Source organism: Phyllobates terribilis, unplaced genomic scaffold, assembly GCF_046119375.1.
Source record: "Phyllobates terribilis strain yellow unplaced genomic scaffold, ASM4611937v1 Scaffold_710__1_contigs__length_769263, whole genome shotgun sequence".
Classification (NCBI taxonomy): Eukaryota; Metazoa; Chordata; class Amphibia; order Anura; family Dendrobatidae; genus Phyllobates; species Phyllobates terribilis.
Genome location: NW_027363470.1, coordinates 223591 through 241873, shown reverse-complemented (window position 1 = coordinate 241873; position 18283 = coordinate 223591). Strand labels below are relative to the sequence as shown.

The 18283-nt window shown below is 44.0% G+C and overlaps 10 non-coding genes and 1 pseudogene across 10 annotated transcripts; all 11 read right to left on the bottom strand.

The window, feature by feature from the left end:
• Positions 1-923: 923 nt before the first annotated feature.
• LOC141236727 (U2 spliceosomal RNA) lies at positions 924-1120 on the bottom strand. Its single transcript, XR_012302374.1, has one exon. It is a non-coding gene; the product is annotated as a U2 spliceosomal RNA (small nuclear RNA).
• Positions 1121-3957: 2837 nt separating this feature from the next.
• LOC141236711 (U2 spliceosomal RNA) lies at positions 3958-4137 on the bottom strand (annotated as a pseudogene).
• A 2853-nt stretch (positions 4138-6990) lies between these two features.
• LOC141236801 (U2 spliceosomal RNA) lies at positions 6991-7181 on the bottom strand. Its single transcript, XR_012302413.1, has one exon. It is a non-coding gene; the product is annotated as a U2 spliceosomal RNA (small nuclear RNA).
• A 1112-nt stretch (positions 7182-8293) lies between these two features.
• LOC141236623 (U2 spliceosomal RNA) lies at positions 8294-8484 on the bottom strand. Its single transcript, XR_012302275.1, has one exon. It is a non-coding gene; the product is annotated as a U2 spliceosomal RNA (small nuclear RNA).
• A 1115-nt stretch (positions 8485-9599) lies between these two features.
• On the bottom strand, positions 9600-9790 carry LOC141236800 (U2 spliceosomal RNA). Its single transcript, XR_012302412.1, has one exon. It is a non-coding gene; the product is annotated as a U2 spliceosomal RNA (small nuclear RNA).
• Positions 9791-10905: 1115 nt separating this feature from the next.
• LOC141236799 (U2 spliceosomal RNA) lies at positions 10906-11096 on the bottom strand. The gene has a single exon (XR_012302411.1). It is a non-coding gene; the product is annotated as a U2 spliceosomal RNA (small nuclear RNA).
• A 1115-nt stretch (positions 11097-12211) lies between these two features.
• Positions 12212-12402, bottom strand: LOC141236798 (U2 spliceosomal RNA). Its single transcript, XR_012302410.1, has one exon. It is a non-coding gene; the product is annotated as a U2 spliceosomal RNA (small nuclear RNA).
• A 1115-nt stretch (positions 12403-13517) lies between these two features.
• LOC141236797 (U2 spliceosomal RNA) lies at positions 13518-13708 on the bottom strand. Its single transcript, XR_012302409.1, has one exon. It is a non-coding gene; the product is annotated as a U2 spliceosomal RNA (small nuclear RNA).
• Positions 13709-14823: 1115 nt separating this feature from the next.
• LOC141236796 (U2 spliceosomal RNA) lies at positions 14824-15014 on the bottom strand. The gene has a single exon (XR_012302408.1). It is a non-coding gene; the product is annotated as a U2 spliceosomal RNA (small nuclear RNA).
• Positions 15015-16129: 1115 nt separating this feature from the next.
• On the bottom strand, positions 16130-16320 carry LOC141236793 (U2 spliceosomal RNA). The gene has a single exon (XR_012302407.1). It is a non-coding gene; the product is annotated as a U2 spliceosomal RNA (small nuclear RNA).
• A 1115-nt stretch (positions 16321-17435) lies between these two features.
• On the bottom strand, positions 17436-17626 carry LOC141236781 (U2 spliceosomal RNA). Its single transcript, XR_012302406.1, has one exon. It is a non-coding gene; the product is annotated as a U2 spliceosomal RNA (small nuclear RNA).
• Positions 17627-18283: the final 657 nt, after the last annotated feature.

Sequence of the window (18283 nt, the reverse complement as noted above, 5' to 3'; positions counted from 1 at the left end):
GCACCTTCACCCCCTGCTGTTCCCACCCGCCTCAACACCGTTGGAAGGGAGGAGAACCAATTAAGGCGGGGGGTGGGGTGGAACGAGCAGCTGTCTACCCTTAGCAGGAGGGCTCCTGATTACATACCTCTCCTGCTGCTGCTGCTGCTGGCTGTCCAGCAGCAGACTGAAGGTGGCTGCTGCTGTGCACAGGTATATAAAGGCTCAGAGCCTATTATGACACGCGCAGCCAGCGTTCCATTGCCACATTCCATCTACTGCAGGCAGGATACCTGGCTGGCTGAATGTCGCTGAGAAGCTCACAGAGACCGCCATAAGCAACAGTTTAACAGAATGCCACAGACTAATCAACCAAACTTTTTGGGTTGGGTTCTCTTTTATAGTCTGCAGGCATTAAATGAAAGAAGTCAGTGTTCCAGCAGAAGGAGACAACGTTTCAGAAAAGGCATTGTAGCAAACCAAAAAAGAAATTTTAAGCGCAGCAGAGTAACCAGCGCACATACCTGTTAGCTCAGGTGAGTTTAAAAGGCTGCTGTTGATAACAAGGGCATTTGCTAAATAGATGGTGTGTGTGCAACAATATACTGAAAGGTCAATTATATTGTGCAGCTTATCTCACCACCTGTAGTTATTTAGGTGAAAGCTCCAAAATGCTTGCCTAATATGTCTGTTTATCCAAAAGGAAGTAAAAAGGGAGAGCTAGAAAGATAGCATTGCATCACATTACATGGCAATGCAATGCACAGTTGCTGAAGTTGAACCAAAATGAGCTTGTAATCTGGCTTCTGCAACTTTGAACATGAAAAATCCAATGAGGAGAAGAAAAGCAAAGCCAAAGAGTCCATCCCAAAATCCGACAAACAAGCAAAATGAACAAAAAACATTGAATTCAATTCTTTCTGATTTTAGAAACTGCATTAAAGAAGGGGTGCACCGGTCCTGGAGATACTGCAATACCAGGTCAATGCGTGGAGTGGACAGAGCAAGCTCTTTTTCCATCTCCCTGTTCTAAAAATCCATTTAATATATGGTCCCCAGATAGGGGACGTATCAGATATTAAACTGATAAGAACAGATTTTTTTTTTTTTTTTTTTTAAACCTATTCAGGTTAAAATTAAAGTCCACTCCACAGTCCTCTTCTCCCCAAAGGGAGACAAGACGTGGACTCCAACTTAAATCATCATCAGGTTTTGGTACTTTTAATGTCAGAAAAAAAAATTACAAAAATACAACAATACTTACAAAGAAAGAAATGTTTCAGAACCTGAATGGATACCAAAAAAATAAAAATTAAATTATAACTGTATTAACAACAGTAATAACATCAAGTAAAATACTTGTAACCATTATCAAAAGCATGAACCCCAACCCAACTCAGAACCTTAAGGGACAAATCTTCAACCCTTGATGCTGAAAAAACTTGTTTCGATACACCATCTGGTATTCTATATTTCACACAAAAAACATTTTTATCTCTTATTAGTTCTTTCCTAACATTCTCTATAAGATAGTCCAAACGTTTCTCATCATACAACTTACGGTACAACCGGTTAAAATATTCTGCATTCTTTATAAACATAGGTTGTTGAAAAACAACTATATTTTCTTCCATTGCCACCTCCACTTCCTGTTCCTTTCTCTTTTCTTGCTTTTTAACCTTACCACGGCCAGTTCCCTGACTTACACCTCCCATTTCACTCTCTACCCTATCCCCCCAATCTACTCTTGTTTTCTCCATCTCCCTCTGCACTCCTACAGGTTTGCTTTCTTTTCCCTTTACCACCAACACCTTTTCTACACTTTCCTCCTTTCTCTCTACCAAAACCTTTTTAACCACTACCTCCTTCTCTTTATTTCTTTTCCTCTTTGGGCAATTCTTAAAAACATGCGTATCTTCCTGACACAAGTTGCACTTCCTCCGATCTTTACAATCCTTTGACTCATGATCACTTTTTTTGCAAAAACCACATACACCACCCGAACAATTTTCCTTTCCATGCCCGTATTGACGACAAACTCGACAAAAAGTGGGTATACCACTGAAAAAAATATCACCATTTATATTACCCAACTTAAACCTAGCTGGGGGAAGCAACACAGTCCCCTGCTCATCTTCTTTGAAACGGACCAAAAATTTCCACTTCGAAGTCCAAAAACCAAATTCATTATAAATCTTCCCTTTTGGTGTTACTGACAAACAAAAAAACTCCAAAAATGTAAGAACATCCTCTTCGTCCACCAATGGAGAGTACATTTTAACAATGATCCATTTATCTCTAACGGGGAAGTGTGGCATTACACTTATCCCCTCCATTCTTTTATCCTGGCTTGCAGTCATTTTCCTTAGATATCCTTCAAAAAAAACTTTGTCAACAAAAACTATATCATAAACACCCCTCCTGGGGTAGTCCATTATCGCCAACACTTCTTCTGTCTTCAAACCAAAAAGATCCACAAGAACTTGACTCATCACATACCTAAAATCCTTTTGATCTCGAAAGTTCTCCTGAACAACCAAACGAATAGAATTCTGCACCTTAGCGAATTCAGGCACATGATCTTCCTCTCCTTCATGTGATGCTGCAGACATCTTCTTCACAAACAGGTTCTCCTCTTCTCAATAGAAACCTTCAACACCGAAGTGCCAGGTAGATGATCGCCTCCCGTTGCCCGGGGACTAATCCGACTCCCTAATAGCAGCAGGGAGGTGAAGCCCTGCTGAAAAACAGAGCGATCCCCCCAGGCCAAGGAGCCGGGTACCCCGAGCACCTCTCAGCCAAGACCAAGGCAGCAGCCGCTAGATCACTGCACTTGATCTTAGCCAAAAGGCCGAGAAGCGATAACCAGAATTGGTTTCAAACTACGGAGCCACCCAAGGATCCTGAAAAGTCCATTTGTGGAGATGAGCTCCTGGACTCCCGTTAAGAAGACATGTTGTCAACCTCTAGATCCCTTACATGCCTGCACTTTTCGGCTTGCTGCTGCTGCAATCCACGCGTTTTAGATCTGCATAACTCCACCTCTTTAAACACAGCACCTTCACCCCCTGCTGTTCCCACCCGCCTCAACACCGTTGGAAGGGAGGAGAACCAATTAAGGCGGGGGGTGGGGTGGAACGAGCAGCTGTCTACCCTTAGCAGGAGGGCTCCTGATTACATACCTCTCCTGCTGCTGCTGCTGCTGGCTGTCCAGCAGCAGACTGAAGGTGGCTGCTGCTGTGCACAGGTATATAAAGGCTCAGAGCCTATTATGACACGCGCAGCCAGCGTTCCATTGCCACATTCCATCTACTGCAGGCAGGATACCTGGCTGGCTGAATGTCGCTGAGAAGCTCACAGAGACCGCCATAAGCAACAGTTTAACAGAATGCCACAGACTAATCAACCAAACTTTTTGGGTTGGGTTCTCTTTTATAGTCTGCAGGCATTAAATGAAAGAAGTCAGTGTTCCAGCAGAAGGAGACAACGTTTCAGAAAAGGCATTGTAGCAAACCAAAAAAGAAATTTTAAGCGCAGCAGAGTAACCAGCGCACATACCTGTTAGCTCAGGTGAGTTTAAAAGGCTGCTGTTGATAACAAGGGCATTTGCTAAATAGATGGTGTGTGTGCAACAATATACTGAAAGGTCAATTATATTGTGCAGCTTATCTCACCACCTGTAGTTATTTAGGTGAAAGCTCCAAAATGCTTGCCTAATATGTCTGTTTATCCAAAAGGAAGTAAAAAGGGAGAGCTAGAAAGATAGCATTGCATCACATTACATGGCAATGCAATGCACAGTTGCTGAAGTTGAACCAAAATGAGCTTGTAATCTGGCTTCTGCAACTTTGAACATGAAAAATCCAATGAGGAGAAGAAAAGCAAAGCCAAAGAGTCCATCCCAAAATCCGACAAACAAGCAAAATGAACAAAAAACATTGAATTCAATTCTTTCTGATTTTAGAAACTGCATTAAAGAAGGGGTGCACCGGTCCTGGAGATACTGCAATACCAGGTCAATGCGTGGAGTGGACAGAGCAAGCTCTTTTTCCATCTCCCTGTTCTAAAAATCCATTTAATATATGGTCCCCAGATAGGGGACGTATCAGATATTAAACTGATAAGAACAGATTTTTTTTTTTTTTTTTTAAAACCTATTCAGGTTAAAATTAAAGTCCACTCCACAGTCCTCTTCTCCCCAAAGGGAGACAAGACGTGGACTCCAACTTAAATCATCATCAGGTTTTGGTACTTTTAATGTCAGAAAAAAAAATTACAAAAATACAACAATACTTACAAAGAAAGAAATGTTTCAGAACCTGAATGGATACCAAAAAAATAAAAATTAAATTATAACTGTATTAACAACAGTAATAACATCAAGTAAAATACTTGTAACCATTATCAAAAGCATGAACCCCAACCCAACTCAGAACCTTAAGGGACAAATCTTCAACCCTTGATGCTGAAAAAACTTGTTTCGATACACCATCTGGTATTCTATATTTCACACAAAAAACATTTTTATCTCTTATTAGTTCTTTCCTAACATTCTCTATAAGATAGTCCAAACGTTTCTCATCATACAACTTACGGTACAACCGGTTAAAATATTCTGCATTCTTTATAAACATAGGTTGTTGAAAAACAACTATATTTTCTTCCATTGCCACCTCCACTTCCTGTTCCTTTCTCTTTTCTTGCTTTTTAACCTTACCACGGCCAGTTCCCTGACTTACACCTCCCATTTCACTCTCTACCCTATCCCCCCAATCTACTCTTGTTTTCTCCATCTCCCTCTGCACTCCTACAGGTTTGCTTTCTTTTCCCTTTACCACCAACACCTTTTCTACACTTTCCTCCTTTCTCTCTACCAAAACCTTTTTAACCACTACCTCCTTCTCTTTATTTCTTTTCCTCTTTGGGCAATTCTTAAAAACATGCGTATCTTCCTGACACAAGTTGCACTTCCTCCGATCTTTACAATCCTTTGACTCATGATCACCTTTTTTGCAAAAACCACATGCACCACCCGAACAATTTTCCTTTCCATGCCCGTATTGACGACAAACTCGACAAAAAGTGGGTATACCACTGAAAAAAATATCACCATTTATATTACCCAACTTAAACCTAGCTGGGGGAAGCAACACAGTCCCCTGCTCATCTTCTTTGAAACGGACCAAAAATTTCCACTTCGAAGTCCAAAAACCAAATTCATTATAAATCTTCCCTTTTGGTGTTACTGACAAACAAAAAAACTCCAAAAATGTAAGAACATCCTCTTCGTCCACCAATGGAGAGTACATTTTAACAATGATCCATTTATCTCTAACGGGGAAGTGTGGCATTACACTTATCCCCTCCATTCTTTTATCCTGGCTTGCAGTCATTTTCCTTAGATATCCTTCAAAAAAAACTTTGTCAACAAAAACTATATCATAAACACCCCTCCTGGGGTAGTCCATTATCGCCAACACTTCTTCTGTCTTCAAACCAAAAAGATCCACAAGAACTTGACTCATCACATACCTAAAATCCTTTTGATCTCGAAAGTTCTCCTGAACAACCAAACGAATAGAATTCTGCACCTTAGCGAATTCAGGCACATGATCTTCCTCTCCTTCATGTGATGCTGCAGACATCTTCTTCACAAACAGGTTCTCCTCTTCTCAATAGAAACCTTCAACACCGAAGTGCCAGGTAGATGATCGCCTCCCGTTGCCCGGGGACTAATCCGACTCCCTAATAGCAGCAGGGAGGTGAAGCCCTGCTGAAAAACAGAGCGATCCCCCCAGGCCAAGGAGCCGGGTACCCCGAGCACCTCTCAGCCAAGACCAAGGCAGCAGCCGCTAGATCACTGCACTTGATCTTAGCCAAAAGGCCGAGAAGCGATAACCAGAATTGGTTTCAAACTACGGAGCCACCCAAGGATCCTGAAAAGTCCATTTGTGGAGATGAGCTCCTGGACTCCCGTTAAGAAGACATGTTGTCAACCTCTAGATCCCTTACATGCCTGCACTTTTCGGCTTGCTGCTGCTGCAATCCACGCGTTTTAGATCTGCATAACTCCACCTCTTTAAACACAGCACCTTCACCCCCTGCTGTTCCCACCCGCCTCAACACCGTTGGAAGGGAGGAGAACCAATTAAGGCGGGGGGTGGGGTGGAACGAGCAGCTGTCTACCCTTAGCAGGAGGGCTCCTGATTACATACCTCTCCTGCTGCTGCTGCTGCTGGCTGTCCAGCAGCAGACTGAAGGTGGCTGCTGCTGTGCACAGGTATATAAAGGCTCAGAGCCTATTATGACACGCGCAGCCAGCGTTCCATTGCCACATTCCATCTACTGCAGGCAGGATACCTGGCTGGCTGAATGTCGCTGAGAAGCTCACAGAGACCGCCATAAGCAACAGTTTAACAGAATGCCACAGACTAATCAACCAAACTTTTTGGGTTGGGTTCTCTTTTATAGTCTGCAGGCATTAAATGAAAGAAGTCAGTGTTCCAGCAGAAGGAGACAACGTTTCAGAAAAGGCATTGTAGCAAACCAAAAAAGAAATTTTAAGCGCAGCAGAGTAACCAGCGCACATACCTGTTAGCTCAGGTGAGTTTAAAAGGCTGCTGTTGATAACAAGGGCATTTGCTAAATAGATGGTGTGTGTGCAACAATATACTGAAAGGTCAATTATATTGTGCAGCTTATCTCACCACCTGTAGTTATTTAGGTGAAAGCTCCAAAATGCTTGCCTAATATGTCTGTTTATCCAAAAGGAAGTAAAAAGGGAGAGCTAGAAAGATAGCATTGCATCACATTACATGGCAATGCAATGCACAGTTGCTGAAGTTGAACCAAAATGAGCTTGTAATCTGGCTTCTGCAACTTTGAACATGAAAAATCCAATGAGGAGAAGAAAAGCAAAGCCAAAGAGTCCATCCCAAAATCCGACAAACAAGCAAAATGAACAAAAAACATTGAATTCAATTCTTTCTGATTTTAGAAACTGCATTAAAGAAGGGGTGCACCGGTCCTGGAGATACTGCAATACCAGGTCAATGCGTGGAGTGGACAGAGCAAGCTCTTTTTCCATCTCCCTGTTCTAAAAATCCATTTAATATATGGTCCCCAGATAGGGGACGTATCAGATATTAAACTGATAAGAACAGATACTACACTTGATCTTAGCCAAAAGGCCGAGAAGCGATAACCAGAATTGGTTTCAAACTACGGAGCCACCCAAGGATCCTGAAAAGTCCATTTGTGGAGATGAGCTCCTGGACTCCCGTTAAGAAGACATGTTGTCAACCTCTAGATCCCTTACATGCCTGCACTTTTCGGCTTGCTGCTGCTGCAATCCACGCGTTTTAGATCTGCATAACTCCACCTCTTTAAACACAGCACCTTCACCCCCTGCTGTTCCCACCCGCCTCAACACCGTTGGAAGGGAGGAGAACCAATTAAGGCGGGGGGTGGGGTGGAACGAGCAGCTATCTACCCTTAGCAGGAGGGCTCCTGATTACATACCTCTCCTGCTGCTGCTGCTGGCTGTCCAGCAGCAGACTGAAGGTGGCTGCTGCTGTGCACAGGTATATAAAGGCTCAGAGCCTATTATGACACGCGCAGCCAGCGTTCCATTGCCACATTCCATCTACTGCAGGCAGGATACCTGGCTGGCTGAATGTCGCTGAGAAGCTCACAGAGACCGCCATAAGCAACAGTTTAACAGAATGCCACAGACTAATCAACCAAACTTTTTGGGTTGGGTTCTCTTTTATAGTCTGCAGGCATTAAATGAAAGAAGTCAGTGTTCCAGCAGAAGGAGACAACGTTTCAGAAAAGGCATTGTAGCAAACCAAAAAAGAAATTTTAAGCGCAGCAGAGTAACCAGCGCACATACCTGTTAGCTCAGGTGAGTTTAAAAGGCTGCTGTTGATAACAAGGGCATTTGCTAAATAGATGGTGTGTGTGCAACAATATACTGAAAGGTCAATTATATTGTGCAGCTTATCTCACCACCTGTAGTTATTTAGGTGAAAGCTCCAAAATGCTTGCCTAATATGTCTGTTTATCCAAAAGGAAGTAAAAAGGGAGAGCTAGAAAGATAGCATTGCATCACATTACATGGCAATGCAATGCACAGTTGCTGAAGTTGAACCAAAATGAGCTTGTAATCTGGCTTCTGCAACTTTGAACATGAAAAATCCAATGAGGAGAAGAAAAGCAAAGCCAAAGAGTCCATCCCAAAATCCGACAAACAAGCAAAATGAACAAAAAACATTGAATTCAATTCTTTCTGATTTTAGAAACTGCATTAAAGAAGGGGTGCACCGGTCCTGGAGATACTGCAATACCAGGTCAATGCGTGGAGTGGACAGAGCAAGCTCTTTTTCCATCTCCCTGTTCTAAAAATCCATTTAATATATGGTCCCCAGATAGGGGACGTATCAGATATTAAACTGATAAGAACAGATACTACACTTGATCTTAGCCAAAAGGCAGAGAAGCGATAACCAGAATTGGTTTCAAACTACGGAGCCACCCAAGGATCCTGAAAAGTCCATTTGTGGAGATGAGCTCCTGGACTCCCGTTAAGAAGACATGTTGTCAACCTCTAGATCCCTTACATGCCTGCACTTTTCGGCTTGCTGCTGCTGCAATCCACGCGTTTTAGATCTGCATAACTCCACCTCTTTAAACACAGCACCTTCACCCCCTGCTGTTCCCACCCGCCTCAACACCGTTGGAAGGGAGGAGAACCAATTAAGGCGGGGGGTGGGGTGGAACGAGCAGCTGTCTACCCTTAGCAGGAGGGCTCCTGATTACATACCTCTCCTGCTGCTGCTGCTGCTGGCTGTCCAGCAGCAGACTGAAGGTGGCTGCTGCTGTGCACAGGTATATAAAGGCTCAGAGCCTATTATGACACGCGCAGCCAGCGTTCCATTGCCACATTCCATCTACTGCAGGCAGGATACCTGGCTGGCTGAATGTCGCTGAGAAGCTCACAGAGACCGCCATAAGCAACAGTTTAACAGAATGCCACAGACTAATCAACCAAACTTTTTGGGTTGGGTTCTCTTTTATAGTCTGCAGGCATTAAATGAAAGAAGTCAGTGTTCCAGCAGAAGGAGACAACGTTTCAGAAAAGGCATTGTAGCAAACCAAAAAAGAAATTTTAAGCGCAGCAGAGTAACCAGCGCACATACCTGTTAGCTCAGGTGAGTTTAAAAGGCTGCTGTTGATAACAAGGGCATTTGCTAAATAGATGGTGTGTGTGCAACAATATACTGAAAGGTCAATTATATTGTGCAGCTTATCTCACCACCTGTAGTTATTTAGGTGAAAGCTCCAAAATGCTTGCCTAATATGTCTGTTTATCCAAAAGGAAGTAAAAAGGGAGAGCTAGAAAGATAGCATTGCATCACATTACATGGCAATGCAATGCACAGTTGCTGAAGTTGAACCAAAATGAGCTTGTAATCTGGCTTCTGCAACTTTGAACATGAAAAATCCAATGAGGAGAAGAAAAGCAAAGCCAAAGAGTCCATCCCAAAATCCGACAAACAAGCAAAATGAACAAAAAACATTGAATTCAATTCTTTCTGATTTTAGAAACTGCATTAAAGAAGGGGTGCACCGGTCCTGGAGATACTGCAATACCAGGTCAATGCGTGGAGTGGACAGAGCAAGCTCTTTTTCCATCTCCCTGTTCTAAAAATCCATTTAATATATGGTCCCCAGATAGGGGACGTATCAGATATTAAACTGATAAGAACAGATACTACACTTGATCTTAGCCAAAAGGCCGAGAAGCGATAACCAGAATTGGTTTCAAACTACGGAGCCACCCAAGGATCCTGAAAAGTCCATTTGTGGAGATGAGCTCCTGGACTCCCGTTAAGAAGACATGTTGTCAACCTCTAGATCCCTTACATGCCTGCACTTTTCGGCTTGCTGCTGCTGCAATCCACGCGTTTTAGATCTGCATAACTCCACCTCTTTAAACACAGCACCTTCACCCCCTGCTGTTCCCACCCGCCTCAACACCGTTGGAAGGGAGGAGAACCAATTAAGGCGGGGGGTGGGGTGGAACGAGCAGCTGTCTACCCTTAGCAGGAGGGCTCCTGATTACATACCTCTCCTGCTGCTGCTGCTGCTGGCTGTCCAGCAGCAGACTGAAGGTGGCTGCTGCTGTGCACAGGTATATAAAGGCTCAGAGCCTATTATGACACGCGCAGCCAGCGTTCCATTGCCACATTCCATCTACTGCAGGCAGGATACCTGGCTGGCTGAATGTCGCTGAGAAGCTCACAGAGACCGCCATAAGCAACAGTTTAACAGAATGCCACAGACTAATCAACCAAACTTTTTGGGTTGGGTTCTCTTTTATAGTCTGCAGGCATTAAATGAAAGAAGTCAGTGTTCCAGCAGAAGGAGACAACGTTTCAGAAAAGGCATTGTAGCAAACCAAAAAAGAAATTTTAAGCGCAGCAGAGTAACCAGCGCACATACCTGTTAGCTCAGGTGAGTTTAAAAGGCTGCTGTTGATAACAAGGGCATTTGCTAAATAGATGGTGTGTGTGCAACAATATACTGAAAGGTCAATTATATTGTGCAGCTTATCTCACCACCTGTAGTTATTTAGGTGAAAGCTCCAAAATGCTTGCCTAATATGTCTGTTTATCCAAAAGGAAGTAAAAAGGGAGAGCTAGAAAGATAGCATTGCATCACATTACATGGCAATGCAATGCACAGTTGCTGAAGTTGAACCAAAATGAGCTTGTAATCTGGCTTCTGCAACTTTGAACATGAAAAATCCAATGAGGAGAAGAAAAGCAAAGCCAAAGAGTCCATCCCAAAATCCGACAAACAAGCAAAATGAACAAAAAACATTGAATTCAATTCTTTCTGATTTTAGAAACTGCATTAAAGAAGGGGTGCACCGGTCCTGGAGATACTGCAATACCAGGTCAATGCGTGGAGTGGACAGAGCAAGCTCTTTTTCCATCTCCCTGTTCTAAAAATCCATTTAATATATGGTCCCCAGATAGGGGACGTATCAGATATTAAACTGATAAGAACAGATACTACACTTGATCTTAGCCAAAAGGCCGAGAAGCGATAACCAGAATTGGTTTCAAACTACGGAGCCACCCAAGGATCCTGAAAAGTCCATTTGTGGAGATGAGCTCCTGGACTCCCGTTAAGAAGACATGTTGTCAACCTCTAGATCCCTTACATGCCTGCACTTTTCGGCTTGCTGCTGCTGCAATCCACGCGTTTTAGATCTGCATAACTCCACCTCTTTAAACACAGCACCTTCACCCCCTGCTGTTCCCACCCGCCTCAACACCGTTGGAAGGGAGGAGAACCAATTAAGGCGGGGGGTGGGGTGGAACGAGCAGCTGTCTACCCTTAGCAGGAGGGCTCCTGATTACATACCTCTCCTGCTGCTGCTGCTGCTGGCTGTCCAGCAGCAGACTGAAGGTGGCTGCTGCTGTGCACAGGTATATAAAGGCTCAGAGCCTATTATGACACGCGCAGCCAGCGTTCCATTGCCACATTCCATCTACTGCAGGCAGGATACCTGGCTGGCTGAATGTCGCTGAGAAGCTCACAGAGACCGCCATAAGCAACAGTTTAACAGAATGCCACAGACTAATCAACCAAACTTTTTGGGTTGGGTTCTCTTTTATAGTCTGCAGGCATTAAATGAAAGAAGTCAGTGTTCCAGCAGAAGGAGACAACGTTTCAGAAAAGGCATTGTAGCAAACCAAAAAAGAAATTTTAAGCGCAGCAGAGTAACCAGCGCACATACCTGTTAGCTCAGGTGAGTTTAAAAGGCTGCTGTTGATAACAAGGGCATTTGCTAAATAGATGGTGTGTGTGCAACAATATACTGAAAGGTCAATTATATTGTGCAGCTTATCTCACCACCTGTAGTTATTTAGGTGAAAGCTCCAAAATGCTTGCCTAATATGTCTGTTTATCCAAAAGGAAGTAAAAAGGGAGAGCTAGAAAGATAGCATTGCATCACATTACATGGCAATGCAATGCACAGTTGCTGAAGTTGAACCAAAATGAGCTTGTAATCTGGCTTCTGCAACTTTGAACATGAAAAATCCAATGAGGAGAAGAAAAGCAAAGCCAAAGAGTCCATCCCAAAATCCGACAAACAAGCAAAATGAACAAAAAACATTGAATTCAATTCTTTCTGATTTTAGAAACTGCATTAAAGAAGGGGTGCACCGGTCCTGGAGATACTGCAATACCAGGTCAATGCGTGGAGTGGACAGAGCAAGCTCTTTTTCCATCTCCCTGTTCTAAAAATCCATTTAATATATGGTCCCCAGATAGGGGACGTATCAGATATTAAACTGATAAGAACAGATACTACACTTGATCTTAGCCAAAAGGCCGAGAAGCGATAACCAGAATTGGTTTCAAACTACGGAGCCACCCAAGGATCCTGAAAAGTCCATTTGTGGAGATGAGCTCCTGGACTCCCGTTAAGAAGACATGTTGTCAACCTCTAGATCCCTTACATGCCTGCACTTTTCGGCTTGCTGCTGCTGCAATCCACGCGTTTTAGATCTGCATAACTCCACCTCTTTAAACACAGCACCTTCACCCCCTGCTGTTCCCACCCGCCTCAACACCGTTGGAAGGGAGGAGAACCAATTAAGGCGGGGGGTGGGGTGGAACGAGCAGCTGTCTACCCTTAGCAGGAGGGCTCCTGATTACATACCTCTCCTGCTGCTGCTGCTGCTGGCTGTCCAGCAGCAGACTGAAGGTGGCTGCTGCTGTGCACAGGTATATAAAGGCTCAGAGCCTATTATGACACGCGCAGCCAGCGTTCCATTGCCACATTCCATCTACTGCAGGCAGGATACCTGGCTGGCTGAATGTCGCTGAGAAGCTCACAGAGACCGCCATAAGCAACAGTTTAACAGAATGCCACAGACTAATCAACCAAACTTTTTGGGTTGGGTTCTCTTTTATAGTCTGCAGGCATTAAATGAAAGAAGTCAGTGTTCCAGCAGAAGGAGACAACGTTTCAGAAAAGGCATTGTAGCAAACCAAAAAAGAAATTTTAAGCGCAGCAGAGTAACCAGCGCACATACCTGTTAGCTCAGGTGAGTTTAAAAGGCTGCTGTTGATAACAAGGGCATTTGCTAAATAGATGGTGTGTGTGCAACAATATACTGAAAGGTCAATTATATTGTGCAGCTTATCTCACCACCTGTAGTTATTTAGGTGAAAGCTCCAAAATGCTTGCCTAATATGTCTGTTTATCCAAAAGGAAGTAAAAAGGGAGAGCTAGAAAGATAGCATTGCATCACATTACATGGCAATGCAATGCACAGTTGCTGAAGTTGAACCAAAATGAGCTTGTAATCTGGCTTCTGCAACTTTGAACATGAAAAATCCAATGAGGAGAAGAAAAGCAAAGCCAAAGAGTCCATCCCAAAATCCGACAAACAAGCAAAATGAACAAAAAACATTGAATTCAATTCTTTCTGATTTTAGAAACTGCATTAAAGAAGGGGTGCACCGGTCCTGGAGATACTGCAATACCAGGTCAATGCGTGGAGTGGACAGAGCAAGCTCTTTTTCCATCTCCCTGTTCTAAAAATCCATTTAATATATGGTCCCCAGATAGGGGACGTATCAGATATTAAACTGATAAGAACAGATACTACACTTGATCTTAGCCAAAAGGCCGAGAAGCGATAACCAGAATTGGTTTCAAACTACGGAGCCACCCAAGGATCCTGAAAAGTCCATTTGTGGAGATGAGCTCCTGGACTCCCGTTAAGAAGACATGTTGTCAACCTCTAGATCCCTTACATGCCTGCACTTTTCGGCTTGCTGCTGCTGCAATCCACGCGTTTTAGATCTGCATAACTCCACCTCTTTAAACACAGCACCTTCACCCCCTGCTGTTCCCACCCGCCTCAACACCGTTGGAAGGGAGGAGAACCAATTAAGGCGGGGGGTGGGGTGGAACGAGCAGCTGTCTACCCTTAGCAGGAGGGCTCCTGATTACATACCTCTCCTGCTGCTGCTGCTGCTGGCTGTCCAGCAGCAGACTGAAGGTGGCTGCTGCTGTGCACAGGTATATAAAGGCTCAGAGCCTATTATGACACGCGCAGCCAGCGTTCCATTGCCACATTCCATCTACTGCAGGCAGGATACCTGGCTGGCTGAATGTCGCTGAGAAGCTCACAGAGACCGCCATAAGCAACAGTTTAACAGAATGCCACAGACTAATCAACCAAACTTTTTGGGTTGGGTTCTCTTTTATAGTCTGCAGGCATTAAATGAAAGAAGTCAGTGTTCCAGCAGAAGGAGACAACGTTTCAGAAAAGGCATTGTAGCAAACCAAAAAAGAAATTTTAAGCGCAGCAGAGTAACCAGCGCACATACCTGTTAGCTCAGGTGAGTTTAAAAGGCTGCTGTTGATAACAAGGGCATTTGCTAAATAGATGGTGTGTGTGCAACAATATACTGAAAGGTCAATTATATTGTGCAGCTTATCTCACCACCTGTAGTTATTTAGGTGAAAGCTCCAAAATGCTTGCCTAATATGTCTGTTTATCCAAAAGGAAGTAAAAAGGGAGAGCTAGAAAGATAGCATTGCATCACATTACATGGCAATGCAATGCACAGTTGCTGAAGTTGAACCAAAATGAGCTTGTAATCTGGCTTCTGCAACTTTGAACATGAAAAATCCAATGAGGAGAAGAAAAGCAAAGCCAAAGAGTCCATCCCAAAATCCGACAAACAAGCAAAATGAACAAAAAACATTGAATTTAATTCTTTCTGATTTTAGAAACTGCATTAAAGAAGGGGTGCACCGGTCCTGGAGATACTGCAATACCAGGTCAATGCGTGGAGTGGACAGAGCAAGCTCTTTTTCCATCTCCCTGTTCTAAAAATCCATTTAATATATGGTCCCCAGATAGGGGACGTATCAGATATTAAACTGATAAGAACAGATACTACACTTGATCTTAGCCAAAAGGCCGAGAAGCGATAACCAGAATTGGTTTCAAACTACGGAGCCACCCAAGGATCCTGAAAAGTCCATTTGTGGAGATGAGCTCCTGGACTCCCGTTAAGAAGACATGTTGTCAACCTCTAGATCCCTTACATGCCTGCACTTTTCGGCTTGCTGCTGCTGCAATCCACGCGTTTTAGATCTGCATAACTCCACCTCTTTAAACACAGCACCTTCACCCCCTGCTGTTCCCACCCGCCTCAACACCGTTGGAAGGGAGGAGAACCAATTAAGGCGGGGGGTGGGGTGGAACGAGCAGCTGTCTACCCTTAGCAGGAGGGCTCCTGATTACATACCTCTCCTGCTGCTGCTGCTGCTGGCTGTCCAGCAGCAGACTGAAGGTGGCTGCTGCTGTGCACAGGTATATAAAGGCTCAGAGCCTATTATGACACGCGCAGCCAGCGTTCCATTGCCACATTCCATCTACTGCAGGCAGGATACCTGGCTGGCTGAATGTCGCTGAGAAGCTCACAGAGACCGCCATAAGCAACAGTTTAACAGAATGCCACAGACTAATCAACCAAACTTTTTGGGTTGGGTTCTCTTTTATAGTCTGCAGGCATTAAATGAAAGAAGTCAGTGTTCCAGCAGAAGGAGACAACGTTTCAGAAAAGGCATTGTAGCAAACCAAAAAAGAAATTTTAAGCGCAGCAGAGTAACCAGCGCACATACCTGTTAGCTCAGGTGAGTTTAAAAGGCTGCTGTTGATAACAAGGGCATTTGCTAAATAGATGGTGTGTGTGCAACAATATACTGAAAGGTCAATTATATTGTGCAGCTTATCTCACCACCTGTAGTTATTTAGGTGAAAGCTCCAAAATGCTTGCCTAATATGTCTGTTTATCCAAAAGGAAGTAAAAAGGGAGAGCTAGAAAGATAGCATTGCATCACATTACATGGCAATGCAATGCACAGTTGCTGAAGTTGAACCAAAATGAGCTTGTAATCTGGCTTCTGCAACTTTGAACATGAAAAATCCAATGAGGAGAAGAAAAGCAAAGCCAAAGAGTCCATCCCAAAATCCGACAAACAAGCAAAATGAACAAAAAACATTGAATTCAATTCTTTCTGATTTTAGAAACTGCATTAAAGAAGGGGTGCACCGGTCCTGGAGATACTGCAATACCAGGTCAATGCGTGGAGTGGACAGAGCAAGCTCTTTTTCCATCTCCCTGTTCTAAAAATCCATTTAATATATGGTCCCCAGATAGGGGACGTATCAGATATTAAACTGATAAGAACAGATACTACACTTGATCTTAGCCAAAAGGCCGAGAAGCGATAACCAGAATTGGTTTCAAACTACGGAGCCACCCAAGGATCCTGAAAAGTCCATTTGTGGAGATGAGCTCCTGGACTCCCGTTAAGAAGACATGTTGTCAACCTCTAGATCCCTTACATGCCTGCACTTTTCGGCTTGCTGCTGCTGCAATCCACGCGTTTTAGATCTGCATAACTCCACCTCTTTAAACACAGCACCTTCACCCCCTGCTGTTCCCACCCGCCTCAACACCGTTGGAAGGGAGGAGAACCAATTAAGGCGGGGGGTGGGGTGGAACGAGCAGCTGTCTACCCTTAGCAGGAGGGCTCCTGATTACATACCTCTCCTGCTGCTGCTGCTGCTGGCTGTCCAGCAGCAGACTGAAGGTGGCTGCTGCTGTGCACAGGTATATAAAGGCTCAGAGCCTATTATGACACGCGCAGCCAGCGTTCCATTGCCACATTCCATCTACTGCAGGCAGGATACCTGGCTGGCTGAATGTCGCTGAGAAGCTCACAGAGACCACCATAAGCAACAGTTTAACAGAATGCCACAGACTAATCAACCAAACTTTTTGGGTTGGGTTCTCTTTTATAGTCTGCAGGCATTAAATGAAAGAAGTCAGTGTTCCAGCAGAAGGAGACAACGTTTCAGAAAAGGCATTGTAGCAAACCAAAAAAGAAATTTTAAGCGCAGCAGAGTAACCAGCGCACATACCTGTTAGCTCAGGTGAGTTTAAAAGGCTGCTGTTGATAACAAGGGCATTTGCTAAATAGATGGTGTGTGTGCAACAATATACTGAAAGGTCAATTATATTGTGCAGCTTATCTCACCACCTGTAGTTATTTAGGTGAAAGCTCCAAAATGCTTGCCTAATATGTCTGTTTATCCAAAAGGAAGTAAAAAGGGAGAGCTAGAAAGATAGCATTGCATCACATTACATGGCAATGCAATGCACAGTTGCTGAAGTTGAACCAAAATGAGCTTGTAATCTGGCTTCTGCAACTTTGAACATGAAAAATCCAATGAGGAGAAGAAAAGCAAAGCCAAAGAGTCCATCCCAAAATCCGACAAACAAGCAAAATGAACAAAAAACATTGAATTCAATTCTTTCTGATTTTAGAAACTGCATTAAAGAAGGGGTGCACCGGTCCTGGAGATACTGCAATACCAGGTCAATGCGTGGAGTGGACAGAGCAAGCTCTTTTTCCATCTCCCTGTTCTAAAAATCCATTTAATATATGGTCCCCAGATAGGGGACGTATCAGATATTAAACTGATAAGAACAGATACTACACTTGATCTTAGCCAAAAGGCCGAGAAGCGATAACCAGAATTGGTTTCAAACTACGGAGCCACCCAAGGATCCTGAAAAGTCCATTTGTGGAGATGAGCTCCTGGACTCCCGTTAAGAAGACATGTTGTCAACCTCTAGATCCCTTACATGCCTGCACTTTTCGGCTTGCTGCTGCTGCAATCCACGCGTTTTAGATCTGCATAACTCCACCTCTTTAAACACAGCACCTTCACCCCCTGCTGTTCCCACCCGCCTCAACACCGTTGGAAGGGAGGAGAACCAATTAAGGCGGGGGGTGGGGTGGAACGAGCAGCTGTCTACCCTTAGCAGGAGGGCTCCTGATTACATACCTCTCCTGCTGCTGCTGCTGCTGGCTGTCCAGCAGCAGACTGAAGGTGGCTGCTGCTGTGCACAGGTATATAAAGGCTCAGAGCCTATTATGACATGCGCAGCCAGCGTTCCATTGCCACATTCCATCTACTGCAGGCAGGATACCTGGCTGGCTGAATGTCGCTGAGAAGCTCACAGAGACCGCCATAAGCAACAGTTTAACAGAATGCCACAGACTAATCAACCAAACTTTTTGGGTTGGGTTCTTTTTTATAGTCTGCAGGCATTAAATGAAAGAAGTCAGTGTTCCAGCAGAAGGAGACAACGTTTCAGAAAAGGCATTGTAGCAAACCAAAAA